Here is an 18906-nt window from a genome sequence, read left to right on the forward strand (position 1 = left end):
TTTCAACTTCACGATTTACATTTTAGCAGGTGCTTCCTCGAAATATGAATGGTTACTGTACGACGACATGTTTGCCGATTCGACTTTTTTTAGGGGGGGGGGGGGGGATAGTGACCAGGAAGATTACCAAGATTCCATCGATGTTCGTTGGATCCAGGGCTGCGGCAGACCACGGCAGGTACGGCCGAGGGACGACCCCTTCTACCGGTACGATGACGTAGATTTTATCACGCGATTCCGACTCTCCAAGAATGCTACCATCCGGCGGCTGAGCCGAATCGAACACGTCATCGCCTTCTACGGCCTTCGCAACTGCCCATTGTCGCCCATCAACCAGCTCCTGGTCGCTCTTCGATTCTACGCGACAGGCACCTCCAGGTAGTTTTAGGCGACCTGTGGGGTGTGCACAAGTCAACTGTGTGTCAAGTCGTCAAGCGGGTCACACACGCCATTGCTGCGCTGGCAAGAGACTTCATCTCTTTTCCCACGACTGAGGCGGAACGCAGGATTGTTTCCGAAGGATTCTACAGCATGCAAGGATTCCCAGGCGTTGGAGCAATTGACTGCACGCACGCCCCCATCCAGTCGCCTGGAGGTGATCATGCCGAACTGTATCGGAACCGGGCAGGATACTTTTCCATTATTGTGCAGATAGTGTCAGACCATCAACTCTGCATCCGCAACATTGTGGTCCGGTGGCCAGGCTCGGTCCATGACAGCACAATCGTTGGCAACAGTGCTTTAGAAGCACTCTTTGAGAGTGGACAGATGCAGGTACCTCTTCACACCAGTTGCTGCTCCGAAGACGCCAGCTGAGAGAGCCTACAACCGAGCCCACATACCCACACGCAGTACTGTTGAAAGGCAGTACGGCGTGTGGAAGCGCCGCTTTCCCGCTCTGGAGTTCGGACTCCGCATCAAGCTGGAGACTGCACTGTCCAGCATTGTGGCCATGGCAGTGGTCCTCAACCTGGCGCTCCAGCTGGCCGAACCACCCGTGGACTTGAGGTTGGCAAGTCTTCGACGTGTCTTCTCAGATGTAGTAGTCGAGCATGTTCCTGAGCACCATGGCAGGACCAGTGCAAGATCAGCACTCATCAACCAGGTGTTTGCCAGGCGAGCCCGTGTAGCGAGGCTAAGGGAGCAAAACAGCACAAGTGGTGCTCTCTTTTGACAAGTTCCAGCTTAAGGAAGACGTCATAGCACGAGCTGCCTCAGCAGATGCCTTCCACTGTGTTGGAGCAGAGAGTTCTCTTATGTACTCGACTGCACACAAAGCCATGTGTGAACATTTGTTTTGTTTACATGTTAAAGAGCATTTGCCCAATTCTTGTTTCAGTTCTTTCTTTTGGTGCTGGAAGCACCGCTTCTGCTATGCTGTTGCACCTTCCCACACCTTGGGTGGAAAAGAGACAGCTGTACATGCAGCACTGATAATTAGCGTAGCTCAGTAACCATGTCGATGGTGCTAAGTCAAAAGCGCGATTCGGGAGAGCTGGTTCATGCCTATAAGACTCAGAATACAAAAGGCATCAACGTGAAAAGCAGCAACGACAAGATACGGGGTCGTTTCTCACGAACTTTATGCAATGCACACTTTTCCAGGCGTCATCGAAGCGATTGACTACATCTCTATTTCGCTTGGTGTCTGACTCATCACAAGACTTGTGTAGAATCCTTGTACACTTAAGGCATCTTCACATGTTGAAAATAAGTAAAGTGCTCAATAATAATTCGATAAAATAGGTTCTTATAGATCTCCCGAGCAGTTTTTGCAAATTCAAAGTCAATGAGTAGGTCTATTCATAGTGCCATAATATATACTTTCCCACAGGACATATATAAGAATCTTCTGGGATGAACATTGACATCACACAACGCACAATATACATAACATCCGTCAACCTTTGCTTGATCTGAGGACCTGGATGTAAGCAAAAATTAAAACCTGTTCATATTGCCCATTTTGTTAGTTCACTTCATTGCAATACAGAAATCTTTTCTGGGAAAACTAATGCCATGACTACATCACATTTACAATGCATCCTGTAGTTTTATATGGCATAATGTGCAATAACCACCTTAATATTATCAAATATTGCAGAAATGAAAAGCTATTCATATTTTTTTTTGTGAAGCATACTTCGTTGCAATACAAGGGTGCTTTGTGGCAAAACTAATGCCATGTCTACTTCTACATTGAATCAGATTTGTTTATCGAGCCATTTAATTTTGGATAAAATATTTGCACTCTAAAACAATGCTATCTTAATCTCCTAAAAAGTACTCCGCTGAGCAGCTCGCACACTTCTGCATTGAAAAATCCACCAGACCGGTTTGGTGTGTTCTAATGTTTTCTGGAGTGAACACCAGACCGGCCTGGAGTGCTCTGGTGCGCACATCAAACCAGCCTAACGTGTTCTAGTGTGCCCACTAGAACGCGTTAGTTGGTTTGGTGTGCCCATTACACCATACTAATGTGGTCTGATGTGCACATTAAAATACACTAGGCTGGTCTGATGTGCCCACCCCAGCACACTAGAATGGCTTGATGTGCACATTATGCCACATCAGGCCAGTCTAATGTGCACACCACAGCACACTAAAGTGGACTGACATGCACACCAGGGTGAACCTGGTGAGCACACATTACGGATAAGGCTGCTGTGGTAATGCGCTCAGTTAAAAGATGATCGAGTTCGTCAATTGTGAGACTTTCGAAACGAGAATATGCTAAAAGCGATGCCTGCTTGAAAAGGCCCCAACCAGCCTGGTCAAGCTTCCAACGACGCGGGCGTGTATCAATTAAAGGAAGGGCTACGCTACAGGTTAAAAAAGTAGGAAAATGATCGCTTCCATGTGGATTGGAATCCACACTCCAGGAAAAATCTGGAAGTAAAATAGCAGAACAAATTGAAAGGTCGATGGAAGTTGATGACAAAGATGATGGACCAAAAAAAAGGTTGGCTGGCCCGTATTAAAAAGACAGATACTTCGTGTGGTTAAAATTGACTCAGCAATTTTTCCTCTGACATCCTGACGTGTGCTCCCCCATAAAGGGTTGCGACAATTAAAATCACCCATCAAAAGGAAAGGCTCTGGAAGCTGGTCGAACAGCGAGTTAATATCTGAACATTTCAAGGTGAAAGAAGGTGGTAAATATAAAGAGCATACTGTCAGAGCTTTATGGTGCATGAACCGAACTGCTACTGCTTCAAGTGATGTGGAAAGTGGAACCTCTGTGCAGGGAACGTCTCTCGGGAGGACCACCGCAACTCCACAAGAATTGCCAGAGCCCGGGCAATCCTTCCCGAAAACCTGGTAACGTCTCAGAAAATTAGTGCGACTGGGACTCAGATGAGTATCTTCCAAGCACAGCGCTCGTGGCTTGTACTCCTCCAGAAGATGCTCTACATCGTCCAGGTTTCTTAGAAGGCCACGGCAGTTCTACTGTACGAGTATTGAAGCCATTTTAGGGACAAAAACCGGAGCACAGGGAAAGGTGAGTCAGTTGTTTCACTTCGGAGGAATTACAGGTTTTTTCGATTTTTGTTTCTTAGTAGTCTGCCACTCCATCTCGTCCTGGTCAGAACCCGGAGTCGACGAGGGGGCAGACAAGGCAGCGCTAGTGTTTTCCTGAGCCTTGCAGGCAGACTTGCCTGCCGGCTTGGGAGGGTCTGTGCCGCGAGGCCCCGATCCGCAGCCACGACCAGAACTGGGTGGAAGGGTGGTTGATGAACTGGGGAGGGGTTCTACCCCATCCATCTGTTCCACCTTGTTTCCCGACAAGGGAGCTGCATGCGACCCACGGAGCTCCTTGGTTCCTGGCTGTCTCTCCAGAGACAGGCTGAGGTACTTGCTTTTTCTCCTCCATAGGAGTGTGGCCTGTGTTGACAGGTACAGCCAGTGCTGGCCTGTCCTGAGCAGAAGAGTCAGCTGGAGCGCCCTCTCCGCGAGAAGGATGAGCCTGCTGACCCTTCGCCACCGTCTTGAAAGGGAGGGCGGGCACGGCTATCGCCGGCCTGTCCTTGCCCAGGGGAGCAGCATGCTGCGTCTGTTGTGGGGATGGGGCCTTTAGGTCGGAGACCAAGATCTCAGGAGAGACCCGAGTGGCCTTTGTCGCCGAGCGTGGTGCAGGACCCCTGCGCACCACCTCAGCATAACCTCCCTTAGGAAGAAAGAAAAAGCGCTTCTTTGCATCTGCGTACGACAGCTTTTCTTTAACCTTAACTGCGATGATGATGATGATGATGATTGGGGTTTTATGGCGCACAAGCAACTTAGGCCATATTGCGCCAGACAACATTACTTAAGACGGCTATACTAGGAAGGAGATATTAGAAAGTTTTCATGGTAAAGTTACAGCTGATGTATATATCCGGTCTTTTTAAGAAAGTCAAAAACACGGTGAAGTGACACTAAAGGATGATCACCAAGCAGAAAAATAGGATGAAATGGAAGGTTACCTCTAAAAAGCTCAGAAAAACTTTGTCGGCGACGTTGGTGATAAAATTTACAATGCCATAAAATGTGTAAAACTGTCAGTACTTCACAATGGGCACAGAGCTTTTTGTCTTCGCAACAAAGCAGATGTAGATGAGTCAGACGTGAATGACCAATCCTCAGGCGGCATAATAGAACCTCCAGTCGACGTTCCTTATAGAACGAGCTCTACCACAGAGCCAAGATGGGCTTAATGGCATGAAGTTTAGTGTTACACTCCGCGTCCCACTCTGACTGCCATGCCTTCAAAAGTGATTTCTTCCAAAGTGGCCTGAGGTCCTGATAGGGTAACCCAAGAGATGTTGCCGAGTCCTTTGCACCTGCAGCGAGTTTATCTGCTTGCTCATTCCCTGGAATTCCGACATGACTGGGCACCCAGCAGAATATTATGGCGTGTCCGAGTTCGAGAGCCCGGTTTATTTCAGACCGTATTTGTAGTACAAGAAGGTTCTTTGTGGGAAGTCTAGAAGAAACAGCCTGTATCACGCTTTGTGAATCGACAAAGAGGATAGCCTTTAATATGTTGTTACTCATGATATGTTCAATGGCTAGGGAGACACCATAAAGCTCTGCAGAAAAATGCTTGCCCTACCATCCATTCGCAAAGCTTTTGCGAAGGCACCAGATTATACGGCACAACCAACAAAAGATGAAGATTTCGACCCGTCAGTACAGAATTCAGTATAATCTCTATATGTCTCCTGCAATGACTGAAACTCCTGCTGCAGGGCGTGAGGGGAAATAGCCCGTTTATCATACATCGTGAGTGACCAGTCGCAGAAAATCGGCACTTCGTCTCACGGAGCAACTTTTTCTTTGTGCTTTAGTATGACAGCATCATTCAGTCGAAACTGGAGGGAGGCACAAAGGCTTTGAATGCGGAAGTTAATAGGACGCACGATATGTGGCTTGTTTTCAAAAAGTTGAGAGAATCGACAGGCACGGATGGTAGCGTAGGATGGGATGTTGCGGGTTAGAATAGACCCTACAGGCATAAGAAAGGCTAAGGTACTGTCTACGCTTATCGAGAGACATCTGAAATGTTTCTGCATACAAACTCAACACAGGTGATGTGCGAAAAGCACCTGTAGCCAGTCGGAGCCCCAGGTGGTGAACCAGATTCAGCATCTTTAGTAGAGACGGACGTGCAGATTCCTACACAATTGCACCATAGTCGAGGTGAGACCGAACTAAGGAATTGTAGAGTCGCAGGAGGCAACGCCTGTCGGACCCCCACGAGTTGTGGGACAACACCTTGAGAATGTTTGATGATTTTAAGCATTTGCGCTTCAATTCCTTCACATGAAGTACAAAAGTGGGCTCCTCGTCAACAATTATGCCCAGAAACTTGTGTTCCTGGCGAACGGGTATGCTAATATGGTTTAAATGCAAGGAAGGATCAAGGGACAATCCTCGGCAGAGCGAAAATGGAACGCAGACAGGTTTTTCAGGAGAAAAAGTGAAGCCGTTTTCATCTGCCCATTTGCTCATTCTATTGACTGTAAGTTGGAGTTGTCGTTCACAGCTGGAGAGGTTGCAAGAAGAAACAGAGATCTGTACGTGATCCACATACAATGAGTAAAACACAGAACGTGGTATCACACTCGCAAGTCTGTTAATTTTTATAGCAAACAGAGTAACACTTAAAACTCCTCCCTGGGGGACTCATTTTCCTGAGGGAACACATCAGACAGTGTAGAACCCAAGCGGACCTGAAAAGTCCGGTCATTTAAAAAAATTCTGTATACACTGTAGCATGCGGCCTCGTACTCCATAGTTGTGCAGATCCCGAAGAATTCCATACCTCGATGTGGTATCATAGGCCTTTTGCAGATCGAAGAATACCGAGACACAATGCTGCCGATGTACAAATGCCTCGCGGATAAATGTCTCCAAACGAACCAAATGATCTGTGGCTGATCATCCACACTGATTAATGTCCAAAATATTTTCTTCCTCCAGAAAATACACCAGACGCCGGTTGATGAGCCTTTCCTAAGTCTTCCCAAGACAACTAGTGAACGAAATGGGACGCATCGAGGGAAAGCAGCTACTTTCCATAGATGATTAAAAACATAAGCAAATGACTTAATGATGCTGGGGACAAGTGCCTCAGCATTTCGTAATGAATCCTGTCTGGACCTGGTGCAGACTGCTTTTTTACACCCAGCGCCACTTCCAGTTCGCACATACTAAACGGTCTATTGTAAGCTGCCCGGTCATATCCCGACATCGAGCTTGATGGCTTTTCAGCAGTAGACTGAAACTTCTTAAACTTTACACTAAAGTTGGAAGAACTAGATATATGTTGGAAGTGCATACCAAGAACATTTGCCTGATTTTTGAGAGATACGGCATGCAGGCAAGGAAAAAAGAGGGATTCGGAAGGGTTGGTAGTCTCCTCGGGCTTTTCGCAGGCGGTCCCACACTTCCCTCGCTGGAACAAGGCTATTTATAGAAGAGGCATATTTGGTCCATGAAACCCTTTTAACCTGTTTTCGTGTCTCATTTGCCTTAGCCCTACTTTTCTTGAATGCAATTAGGATTTGATTGGTAGGGTACCGACGAAAAACTCCCCAGGCTCTATTCTGGTCCTTGCGAGTGGTTGTGCACTCCTTAGTCCACCAAGGTTTGCACCTCTTAGGAAGATGTCCAGATGTTTGAGGAATAGAATTCGAAGCTGCACTAATTATACATTCAGTGACATAAACTGTCGCATTGTCAGGGCTCATAGTACGAAGCAAAGATGGATCAATCACAGCCTCTAACTCAAAAATAGACCAGTCGGCATTCTCTAACTTTCACCTAGGAAGGCGGGTCGGAATCGATGGAATCGGTTTAACGCTTTCTAAAATAATGGGAAAATGATCGCTGCCAAAAGGGCTGTTTAAAACTTTCCATGAAAAACATGGGAGTAACGATGGTGATGATAGGGACGAATCAATAGCTGTAAAAGTGTTATGGGCGGCACTAAAAAATGTTGCTTCTTTTTGGTTCAAAAGACATAACCCGGATGATAACAAAAGTCGTTCAATGACTCCACCACGAGAGTCCTGTCGAGGGCTACCCCACAAGGGGTGGTGGGAATTAAAATCGCCAAGAATTAAAAAGGGCTCGGGCAGCTGGCCGACGAGTCCCTGAAGTTCTTGCAAATGCAGCGGAGTGTTGGGTGGCAAGTGGAGGGATACAAGGGTAATGAGACGGTCAAGAGGAATTCGAACTGCAACTGCCTCAAGTGGAGTCTGTAGAGGGGCTGGAGCACAGGCAACTCCAGTCTGTACAACCACTGCTACACCACCCGAGGGGTTTGATGAAATGCGGTCCTTTCGGAAAACCTGATGACGATGTAGCACTTTTGTGTGGGTGTCACTCAGATAAGTCTCCTGTAGCCACAAGGCCACAGGACGGAGGTCATCAAGAAAAAAATGTATGTCATCGATGTTACGAAAAAGGCCGCGACAATTCCACTGCATAATGCTAAAATTGTGGAACATTATAAAGTTTATAATAAATATAAATAAAAATAACTCAAAATTAAGCAAACTTTCTACTACTTAAAAGTCTCTCTTTACACACGGAGCATTTTTCTTTTGAGAGGTGTCATTCGGCCTGCCCGTGGTGCCACAGGAGGCCGGAAGTAGAGATTCGGAACTCGAGTGAGGTCGGTCCTCGTCGGACCTTGACCCACTCTCGTCCATTGGCTCAGCTAGAGCCAAAAGGGGCTCCCTCCTTGGAGGCCTGTAACCTCGACGGCTCCCCCAGTCTCCGAGATCCACCAGGGGAAGAGGGACCAAGTCCCCGACCTCGCGATGGCTGGGACGGAGGAGTAGGGGTGCAGAACACCGTGCAGGGAACGCAGGCCCCTGTGCTCGAGTGGATCCCGACGGACCAGCATCCACCCTGTCATGTCGGGGTGGAGCAGTGTGCACTGCTCCAGAGGTACCTTTCTTCTGCGACGGGGTGGCCCCCGTCTGCTCGGTTGATGAATTCGAGCCTTTCGCACGGTTGGGAAGGGCACCTGCCTGGGCAGCTGAGATAGCACGCCCTGGAAGTTGCACCTTTATTTTGCGACCAGAGGACTTAAGTGGTTGTGCAAGGTCTCCATAAGACACTTGCGTTCCCACAGACGCCATAGGCGGTGCAGGTCCCCGGCGCACCACCTCGGCGAAAAAGCCTCTCTGGAAACCCAAGAGGCGAAGCTTTGCTTCGGGATAGGAGATGTTTTCTTTCACCTTCAGGGTCAGAATTTCCTTTTCTCTTTTAAAGTGTTCACATGACCTAGATTATGCAGGGTGCTTGCCTTAACAATTTGCACATTTCACGTCTTCATGACAGTCGTCGGCATTGTGCTCTCAGCTACCGCACCTGGCCCCCGCAGGGGGCACCTGTGAAAGCAGGTGTTTGGAGAATGGCGTCTCCACGGACCCCGAGCTCCGCAGGGGGAGCCTGCACCTTAGGTGCTAGGTGCTTGGTGAGTAGCGTCACCACGGACCCCAGCCGCGTGGGCCACCATACCCGCACGCAGGGGGCACCTACTTTAGCAGGTGCTTGGTGAGTGGCGTCACTACGAACCCCGAGCCATGTGGGTTCGCCCACCCACGTCTGGCTGTGCATGGCGTGCCCGTGTCCGGGGAAAAGGGGACCCTGGTGGTTAAGCTGAGCCCGGGGTATGTCTGGACCCTTCGGGGCCCCCCGGGCGAGGCAATACACCGCTTCGACCCCTGCTTCTCGTAGACGGGTGTCCTGGCTTGGCCCGACCAGGATGATTCAGTCAGTCGCTTGATTATTGATTGATTGATTATTAGGTGTTTAATGGCGCAAAAAGCAACATAGGCCATGCTGCGCCAAAGAGATAATTAAAAGACTCTATAGTAGAAGGAAGGAATTACTATGCAATGCACTATGCAGAGGATCTATAACTGGTGCAGGTAGCCAGTTTTTTTAAGAAAATCTAAAATGTGATCAAAAGGAACTAAAGGTTCATCTCCCAGTAAGAAGACTGGATGAAATGGAAGATATCCAGAAAGTAAAGGAAAACTCGTCCGGCGTTCCTGATCAAAAAATTTGCAGTGCCATAGAATATGCAGTATAGTTAGCGATTCACCGCAATGCTCACAGACTGGGGTGTCCTCACCACAAAGAAGATGTCGATGGGTGATACGTGAATGTCCAATTCTCAAGCGACACATTAAGACTTCATGGCGACGGTCTCTATGGTGCGAACTCTCCCATAACTCCAAACGTGGTTTGATAACATGTAGCTTATTATTTATTTCTTTGTCCCAGTCTTGCTGCCAGGCATAATAAACTGCTTTTTTGAGAACCGGTTTAAAATCTTCTTGAGGCAGCTGAACAGGTGTTTCCAGAGCATCCTATTCAGTCAGTCGCCTCTTCTACCCTCTTCTTCCTTCTTTCACTTTTCCTTCCACCTCTTTCTCTTTTCTTCTGCACTCTCTTCCTTCCTTTTTCACCTTCTTAGGCGGCAAGGGCTAACCTTGAGTGGAAACAGGTCCTGTCCCTGCATCCACACTCGGTTATAGTTCCCCGGCAGCACTAGTAGAGTAATTGTGTCAGCCAAGCCTTTCTTGTTATGGCACATTACCTACCCCCTCGTTGGGCTCCATGGTGGGCGGTGCACCCGGGCACTGAAATTCCTGCCCATCTTTATGGGTTCTCGAACTAAACCAACTGATCGGGCCCTGAAAAGGACCCGCACCGAAGTCCTTGACATTCCGACTAAGACCCCTGATCTTTTTAAATTCTCAAAGTTTCTTGTTTTGCACGCTGAGGGTGAAAAGCCACTGGCTAAACTTTCTCCATTTTTAGTATCCAAAGTGCTTAAAGGTATTATCTGTGCCAACTTTAGCGCCAAAAAGATGGCATCAGGCGACCTTGTTGAGGTAAATACAAAGAAACAAAGTGAATCACTCTTAGCCCTGAACTCGGTCTCAGACTACAAGGTCAGTGTGTACCCTTACCGAAAGTTGAACACCGTCATTCATTCATTCATTCAATGCTTTATTTTCAAACCTGCTTTAAAAATACACAAAAACGGTTTGCACCCATAGCCGTTCAGGCTAGTCCGGGGTCCAATCGTAATATAGGTTCAAAAAGCGGCAGAATACAATAGACTCATACAATGCGCAAAAAAACAAAAGAAATCACGTTCTAGAAAGTAATTAGCTTAACTGCATTTCATAATCACGAAAGAATATTTTTAAGGAGGGCAGAAAGTTGTTTTCCAGCTTTATAATAATAGGTATCTCATTCCAAACTGGAGCACCACAAAATTCTATCAGCCTTTGTCCATATGCATTATGACATGGCGGTAAATTAAACATATATTTCGCTGCAGCCCTTGTTTGTCTACTGGGAGATCGAAATAAATTCAAAGAAAGGGGTTCATTAGATTCTATGATTTTACGAACTGTTTGAGCTATTTTTAATTTGTAAATACAACTGAATGGCAACACGTTTAGCGATTGGAAAAGAGGTCTACTAGGGTTAGTGTTTCTTGAAAATGTTATAAATCGTATCGCCCGTTTTTGCAAGCGAGTTACCGGATCTAAGTATGTAGCGTAAGTATTACCCCAGGATTCAATACAATAGACCAGCTGAGTGTGGACGAATGCAAAATAGAGTATGCGCAAAATAAATAAATCAAAACATTCGCGTGCCTTTAATAATGTATAACAACCATATGCAATTTTCGAACACATGTGCTTAATTTGGCTTTTTTAGTGCATATCAGAACCAAACAGAACACCTAAATATTTATAACAAGTAACGTGTTGTAATTCCGTATTATCTAATTTTATAACTATCTCGTCGTAATTAATCACCCTTTTCCTGGAATCAAACACTGTATACTTAGATTTATTTAGGTTGATTGTAAGTTGATTGCTTGTGAACCATGACAGTACCCTAATCAATTCCTCATTGATTTTATCCTGCAATTCGCCTAACGTATCCCCAACAAAAATCAGTGCCCTATCGTCGGCGTACATTAATGCTTCTGAATATTTTAAAATCGATGGAAAATCATTTACATAAAGAGAAAAAAAGAATGGGCCCAAGAACTGAGCCCTGTGGCACACCAGTTAACACCGTTTGGGGGGTAGGGATAAAATTATTCATTACTACGCACTGTTGACGGTTAGAGAGATAGCTATTAAACAGCTCCGACGTTTTCCCCCGAAAGCCATACTGATGGAGTTTATAAAGCAAGATACTATGATTAACTGTGTCAAATGCTTTTTTTATATCTAAATATACAACAACGGCAATTTTACTTTCATGGAGAGCTCTGTTGAGATGACGAGTTAGGAAAAAAACAGCTGAGGACGTTGATCTATTTTGTCTAAATCCGTGCTGATTGTGGCAAAATATTGAGTATTTAGTTATAAATTCCTTTATATGTTTGCATATTATTTTTTTTAAAAACTGTGTTAATTGTACTTAAAACTGAAATTGGTCTATAGCTGGACGGTGCCGAAGAATCTCCATCTTTAAAAATGAGTACTACTTTAGCTATCTTCAGCTCGTTAGGATATATTCCATTTTCTAACGTGTGATTAAACAAATGTAAAAAATGAATACCTCAAATATCAATATTATCTTTTAATAGTTTAATAGGAATTGTATATAGTCCTGCGGCTTTACCTATTCTAAGATTCCGAACTACTGATATTATTTCATTAACTTCAATTTCTTGCATTACAAAGCTATTTGTAATTGGTGTCAATGACTGCTGGGGATCGGGTACGTGCGGCAACTGAGCTGCTAGGAGAGGCCCTATATTAGTAAAATAATCATTAAAAGTGTCTACCGTGTTCTGTTCGATTAAATCAGTAATACATGTTTATTTGGACGAAGGCCAATAGCATCATTGACTGTGTCCCAAATTATTTTAATGTCTCCGTCCGCTTGCCTAATTTTAATTGAGTAATATTCTTTCTTTTTCTCAACATAGAAACTGATCTGTTCCTGAAATGTTTAAATTGGCTTAAATAGTAATTATTATTTTTATGTTTGTCCATTTATGATACCATTTATCTTTTTCCTTTAGTACCCCTTTTCCTTTAGGCCAAGGGGTCATCTCTGAAGATGACGTGCTCGACTTGACAGAGGTTGAAGGTCTCTCCGGACAGGGAGTGGTTGCAGCATGACGCGTCACCATCCGTCGCGACGGCATAGAACGTAAAACCAGGCATGTCATTCTGACCTTCGACTCCACGACTCTATCCACTAATGTGAAGGCAGGCTTCCTTCAGTGTCGTGTCCGGCCTTATGTGCCGAACCCTCAGCGCTGCTTTAAGTGCCAAAGGTTCGGCCATGGGTCGCGCAACTGTCGGGGCAGCGAGACCTGTGCCAAATGCTCTAGTGAGGAGCACGTCGCTGATGTGTGTCAAAACGAAGCTCAATGCACGAACTGTAAAGGAAAACACCCAGCATACTCCCGATCTTGACCGTTATCGAAGCAAGAAAAAGAAATTCTCACCTTGAAGGTTAATGAAAACATTTCCTACATTGATGCCAAAAAGCGTTTTGCCTTTGTTTCCAAAGGCTCGTATGCCCAGGTCGTACATAGGGGACCGGTACGGCCAATGGTTTCGACTGGAACACAGACGTCTACAGACAATCTTCGCCTCCCGTCGAGGTCTCCTGCGCCCTCGGGAGCGGTGCCAGTGACACCGCTTTCGAATCGTAAGGTGGATGCTGCCTCCTCAGCATCCACCTCAGGGCAGGGGCTGACCCCCCTTGCTCCACCTGGCCCTTCGGCCCCTAAGGGCCGAGACCTACCCCCTCGCACCTCTGCTCCCCAGAGGAAGCTCGGGGAGTCGCCGAAGCAGACGACCTCCAAGGGTCAGCTGCCGGCGGCAACAGACGAGCCCATGGACGTAAGTGGGCCCAGGGCCGAGGAGGACGCTCCCCTCTCGGGATCGGAGTCGTCTCTTTCTGTTGCCAGTGACCCACTTGGAAACAGAAAGATCCTCCTAAAAAGCAGAATAGCCCACGTGTAAAAATAGATTTTAAACCTTAACGGATCTCCCTTTTAGGTCACTTTTATATATATATATATATATTTTTTTTTTCGTTTAAATGGCAAAAAACTATAGTATTATGCAGTGGAATTGCCGTGGTCTTTTCCCTAATATTGATGACATAAATTTTTTTCTTGATGAGCTCCGACCTGTCGCTATATGCCTACAGGAGACTCATCTGAAGGACACACAAACAAATGTTCTACGTCGTCATCAGGTTTTTAGAAAGGACCGTGCATCCCATAGCAACTCCTCTGGTGGAGCAGCTGTGGTTGTGCAGAGCGGTATTGCCTGTACTTCTGTTCCTCTCACAACCTCTCTAGAAGCAGTGGCAGTTCGTATTTTCTTGACCGCCTTATTACGTTTGTTTCACTTTACTTGCCACCAAATATTCCACTGAATTTACATGACCTGCATGGACTTGTAGCGGAGCTTCCGCAACCTTTTTTAATCATGGGGGATTTTAACGCCCACCACCCCATGTGGGGTAGTGCTCGCCAAGACTCCCGTGGTGGTGTCATTGAAAGATTTTTATTGTCATCCGGCCTTTGCCTTTTAAATGGACATGATCCTACATTTTTTAGTGCAGCTCATAATACTTTCACTTCCATCGATTTGTCTCTTTCATCCCCAACTTTACTTCCCTGTTTTTCTTGGAAGGTTTTAGATAACCCTTTTGGGAGTGACGATTTTCCTGTCTTTTTAGAAAGTACTGTAGCACCTCCATCACTTTCAACACGTATCCCCAGGTGGAAATGAGACAAAGCTGACTGGGCTTTTTTTGCATTGGAAGCAGTGCTTGACCCAGCCGAAATTTTAGCTATGACTCCGGAAAATGCCACCTTGTACGTTACTGACCGTATAATAAATACTGCTTCTGCCTCTATTCCACAAACATCTGAAAATCTTCCTAAGCGCTGCAAGCGTTGGTGGACCAAAGACTGTTCTGTTACGCTTAAACGTCAGAACAGGGCCTGGGGCACTTTCTGCCGCTACCCAACGGTCTGGAACAAGATAGAGTTTACAAAATGTAAAGCAAAGGCTCGTTGGACAAGGAAATGAGCTAAGAAAAGCTCATGAATGAAATATGTTTCCAAGGTGAACAGTTTTGTCTCTACTAAAGAGGTGTGGGACCGAATGAGGAAAATTCGGGGTAACTACCTCTCTTTTAGAACGCCTCTTTTTCCCTCGGCTTCGCCAACCTTGAAAGACCAGGCAAATGTTCTTGCGGAACATTTTTGTGAAGTGTCTAGCTCATCTAATTATTCAGCAAAATTTAAGAACTTCAAAGCTGTACCAGAAAAGCAGCCAGCTGCTATGTCAGGATCAAACACTTTTAAAGACGCGAACAGAAAGCCGTGCGGCTGCATGAGCAGAAATACAAGCGCGCACATTGGCGAATAGAAACCGACGCGCACGCACGCATATTCAGGCTGAAACAAAATAAACATGTGCATAGAAAGCGAACCGACGGGGATACCGACGTAAACAGGGTCCACTTCTGGACGTACACGCACTAGGGGTCACATGCCCATTTGTGCTCAAACAAAAATATACTCGAACTTAAAGGGATACTTCAACGAAATTTGAAATATTCCCGTCATGTTTAAAAATAGGTTGAATATGATCCACAATATCCGTAAATGACAATCGCAAGTTTTTATTTTGAGCCTGGGTGGCTGTATTTTTCGTTATAAACGGCCCACTCTGGCAAGCGCTCGGAGAAGGCCCAGCGGAGACCACGTGACATCCAACACAATCATGACGTAGGTCATCTCAGGACAAGCAAAGCTATGGCGAGGCTGACGTCGAGAGGATGGCCTAGTCGTTCCAGCCACAAAAGCGGCTGCTTTTGTACGAATTTTGAGTGACGGGTTAATCTTCTGTAATCTTGTAGGGGCACAATAGCGACTTCTGCGACACACAAAAGGCATTCTCGGGAAGATGGGAGTTCCTCCTGACCCTCTTCTCTCGTCGTGGCCGGAGGCGAGACAACCTCCGTCACTGGCTGTCAAGGTTCCTAGACGGGCATTACAAGCGAGGCGTTAGCGACATCCACCAGGTGCTCTTTGCTAATTGTTTAATTCGTTTTAAAATTCCTTTTCGAGACTTTTTCAAGAAGATATTGGTATGTTCGATGTGATGCTGCTCCTTTGAACACATATAGACCAAAAAAATGAGCGCCGAAATTTCGTTGTAGTGTCCCTTTAAAAAGAGTAATGCCATATCTGAGCACGCTATAGGCCAGAGAATGCATCATCAACTTTCTCACTGCAAACGGAAGAAACATTTTTAAGTTGTAAAGCTGGCATGAAGCACTTCGGAGATGCCTCGCAACAAAAGCCATATCGAAGTCAAAAAAGATTCAAAGATACTTAAGATAATTAACATACTGGACAGAAGTGCAGCAACAAGGAACACAGTTCGAGCAATGTAAAAATAAGTTCGGGAAGACAGTGAGCTTTTTCCAAGGGCTGCGAAAACTTAACTTAGTTTTTGAAGAATTCAGTTATTCTGTTTTCTTTGAACCAATCCATAACTGCGAAAGCAACCGTTTGTAGCATACGCATGGCGGGTTCAATATCGGTGTGACTGGTAAATAACGGAGTGTCATCCGCATATTGTAGCATGTTACTAATGACAACAGCCGTAAGATTGTTTACATAGATATTAAATAATAAAGGAGATAATATGGAACCCTGTAGCACTCCAATCCATAAAGGAGAGGAACTTTGCTACTTTGAACATTACCCAAGGACATCAACTGTGAACGAGATCATAAGTAATCATGCAGCAGAGCGAAGAAAGAACCTCTGAATCCTACACAGTACAATTTTTTAAGCAAAATTGTATGATTAACAGAATCAAATGCTTTTCTAACATGGAGGAAAAGAGCACATACACAAGAGTTGTTATTGAAAGACGAATGAAGGAAGTCTAGTAAGCGTGACGTGCCGAGCCCCGTGACAAACCCGTGCTGTGAAGATGAGATTATACAATGCTTATAGAGAAATCCTTTCATGAAAACTAATACATGTTTTTCTAAATTTTCTGATATGTACGGCAGTATCGCAATGGAGCGGTACGATAACAGCAAGTTACGAGTGCCACCTTTGTGGATAGGTACTACCATTGCTGTTTTTAGATCTGCAGGCAAACAGCCAGAACATATAAACCCATTTATCGTGGCTCCTAAAACTTCTGCAAGCACATCAAAAACTATCACAGAGGTCTATGATAGATAAACCATCGATTCCTGGTGATTTATTTCTTTTAAAGGAAAAAAGAATGGAAAGTAACTCGGCCCTTGAAATCGCTGGAAGAAACGCAGATGACAAGACTATATTTTAATCATAAGCATTGGGCGCATCAAACCCTGTGCTATTACAAATGGAAGAGGCAAAAAGTTGAGCAAAGAAGTAGCTGTGGTGACTGAATTGGTTCCAAAGCTCTTTTCCAACAGGTCAGAGGCACTTTTTCGAGAGACACCGCGAAGCTCGTTAGTTATGGACCACGTTTCCCTAGAGTTGAAACGAGCGTTATAAAGTTTTTCTGTGTAATGATTACGTCTAGCAGAGCGTATAAGTGCATTTATATGGTTCCGAGATGCCTTGTATTTCGCTCGCAACTCCTAAAGCTCAACAGATAAGTGTGGTTGTGACCAACAATAACAGCACGAGAAAATAAAAATAAAACTGAGAATACGCTGGAATTTGTGACAGCCCAGATAAAAATTATCATTAGAACCAATTGGAATTTTATCTGGTTTTAATTGGAACAAATTGGTTTTAATGGGTTCCAAGTGAAAGCACACTGGCCCAACTGGAAACAACTGTCAAGTTGGAAGCTAATGGGTTTCAAATGGTTCCCATTGCAGTGACCAATTGGTTGTCCGAAAACCTAACTGATACCAATTGGAAATTCCAATTGGAATCAAATGGAAATTTTTAACGGGGAGTGCTCGATTCAATATTAATCTCTTTCAATTTTGTTTGCCATGTCACACACAAAGCTCTTGCTTTGGTTTCAGAACTCAATGAAAATGCAGTTGGCCATAATGCTCTCGGGTTTCAGCACTTCACAGACGTCTACTTGAGAAAGAAAGCATTCCTTTATATGAGCAGGAAAGAGGGGTGCCTCTCTTAGCACTAGCCGGCTGCAGAGGAGGGTGCATCCAAGGTGAGGAACAAGGAGAATTCTCTGAATTCTAAAGTACTCCCTATCACAAGTCGAAATCACAGTGGTGTCACTCTTTGGAGCCCTTGTATATGCCATGCTGTGAAAGATCTGCCCCTTGTATGCAAAGCGTTGGAACTCGCCAGCCACGCCAACGCTCACACCCTTTTCTTCCAGCGAGCGCTTCTCAGCAGTGGTCAGAGTGGTGACTTGTTCCTGTCCCAACAGACACACCTCATCAATGTACTGGGCATTCTGAATATGTGAAAAATTCAGAAAACTTTCGCACACACTTCGTTCGCTGGCAGTGATTGCAAGGCCGTGGTTTGCTAGCACGCACTCAAGCTGCTGCGACATCACGACGCGTTCAACAATCTGGTCTGGAAGCCCCTTGGCTGCGGAGACTAGCCCTACGAGCTTTCCATTTCCTCCCTCGAACACGAAGGCTGATTGAGCCCATAACAGTCTCAGCTGGCGAACAGAGTTCGGCAGATGAAGAAGCTGGTGGACGTTAAAGGTCAGGGACGCCACGCCGTGGAGGCCCTCGCAGCGACCAACGAAGTCGTGGAGCAGCTCTTCTGAAAAATGAAAGAATAAGCATTTGCATCTTTAAATGAGAATCTAATATAGAGCCTAGCTGAGGACAAATTACCAGAAATACTATCCACATAATTAGTAATACAAAAGTAGCTAGATATGCAAGTGAAATTGCTATACATTAAAGGAGTCATGAAACGCTTTTTCAACTTTTTTCTGTTTAGCTTTCCTCCTCAACTCATAAATCGCGCATTGTACCAAACAGTTCAAGAAGTCGGAAAGGGGGGAGTCCCCTCTTGCTCGGAATCTCGCTCTCGCTAGCCGGACACAGCCATTGTCCCCCTAGAAGATTAGCCCGTCGCTCAAAATTCCGACTAGTTGCTTTCCCCACCCCGTTCACCCCGAAGCTGACAGTGCTGTGGAACCTACGTGCTCGTTGGGCCAGCCATACATTTTCCACGTGATCACGCTCTCTCGCGCATACCGACCCGCAGAGAATGAGGTCAGGTGATGAAAGGGAGGCGGCTGATTGGTCCGGCAAGCGCGTAGCTTCCACCGTAATGTCAGCTTAGGGGTAAAGGGATTAAGTGAGGTCCGGTGTCGTGTGACGTGCGCTTGGGCCCTGGTGACGCGCTGCGGGGGCCCG

General features: G+C 45.7%; 1 pseudogene; it reads left to right on the forward strand.

The window, feature by feature from the left end:
- The first annotated feature begins 67 nt into the window (after positions 1 to 67).
- On the forward strand, positions 68 to 1174 carry LOC120836136 (annotated as a pseudogene).
- Positions 1175 to 18906: the final 17732 nt, after the last annotated feature.

The sequence above is a fragment of the Ixodes scapularis genome, unplaced genomic scaffold, assembly GCF_016920785.2.
Source record: "Ixodes scapularis isolate PalLabHiFi unplaced genomic scaffold, ASM1692078v2 PGA_scaffold5__190_contigs__length_132052651, whole genome shotgun sequence".
Classification (NCBI taxonomy): domain Eukaryota; kingdom Metazoa; phylum Arthropoda; class Arachnida; order Ixodida; family Ixodidae; genus Ixodes; species Ixodes scapularis.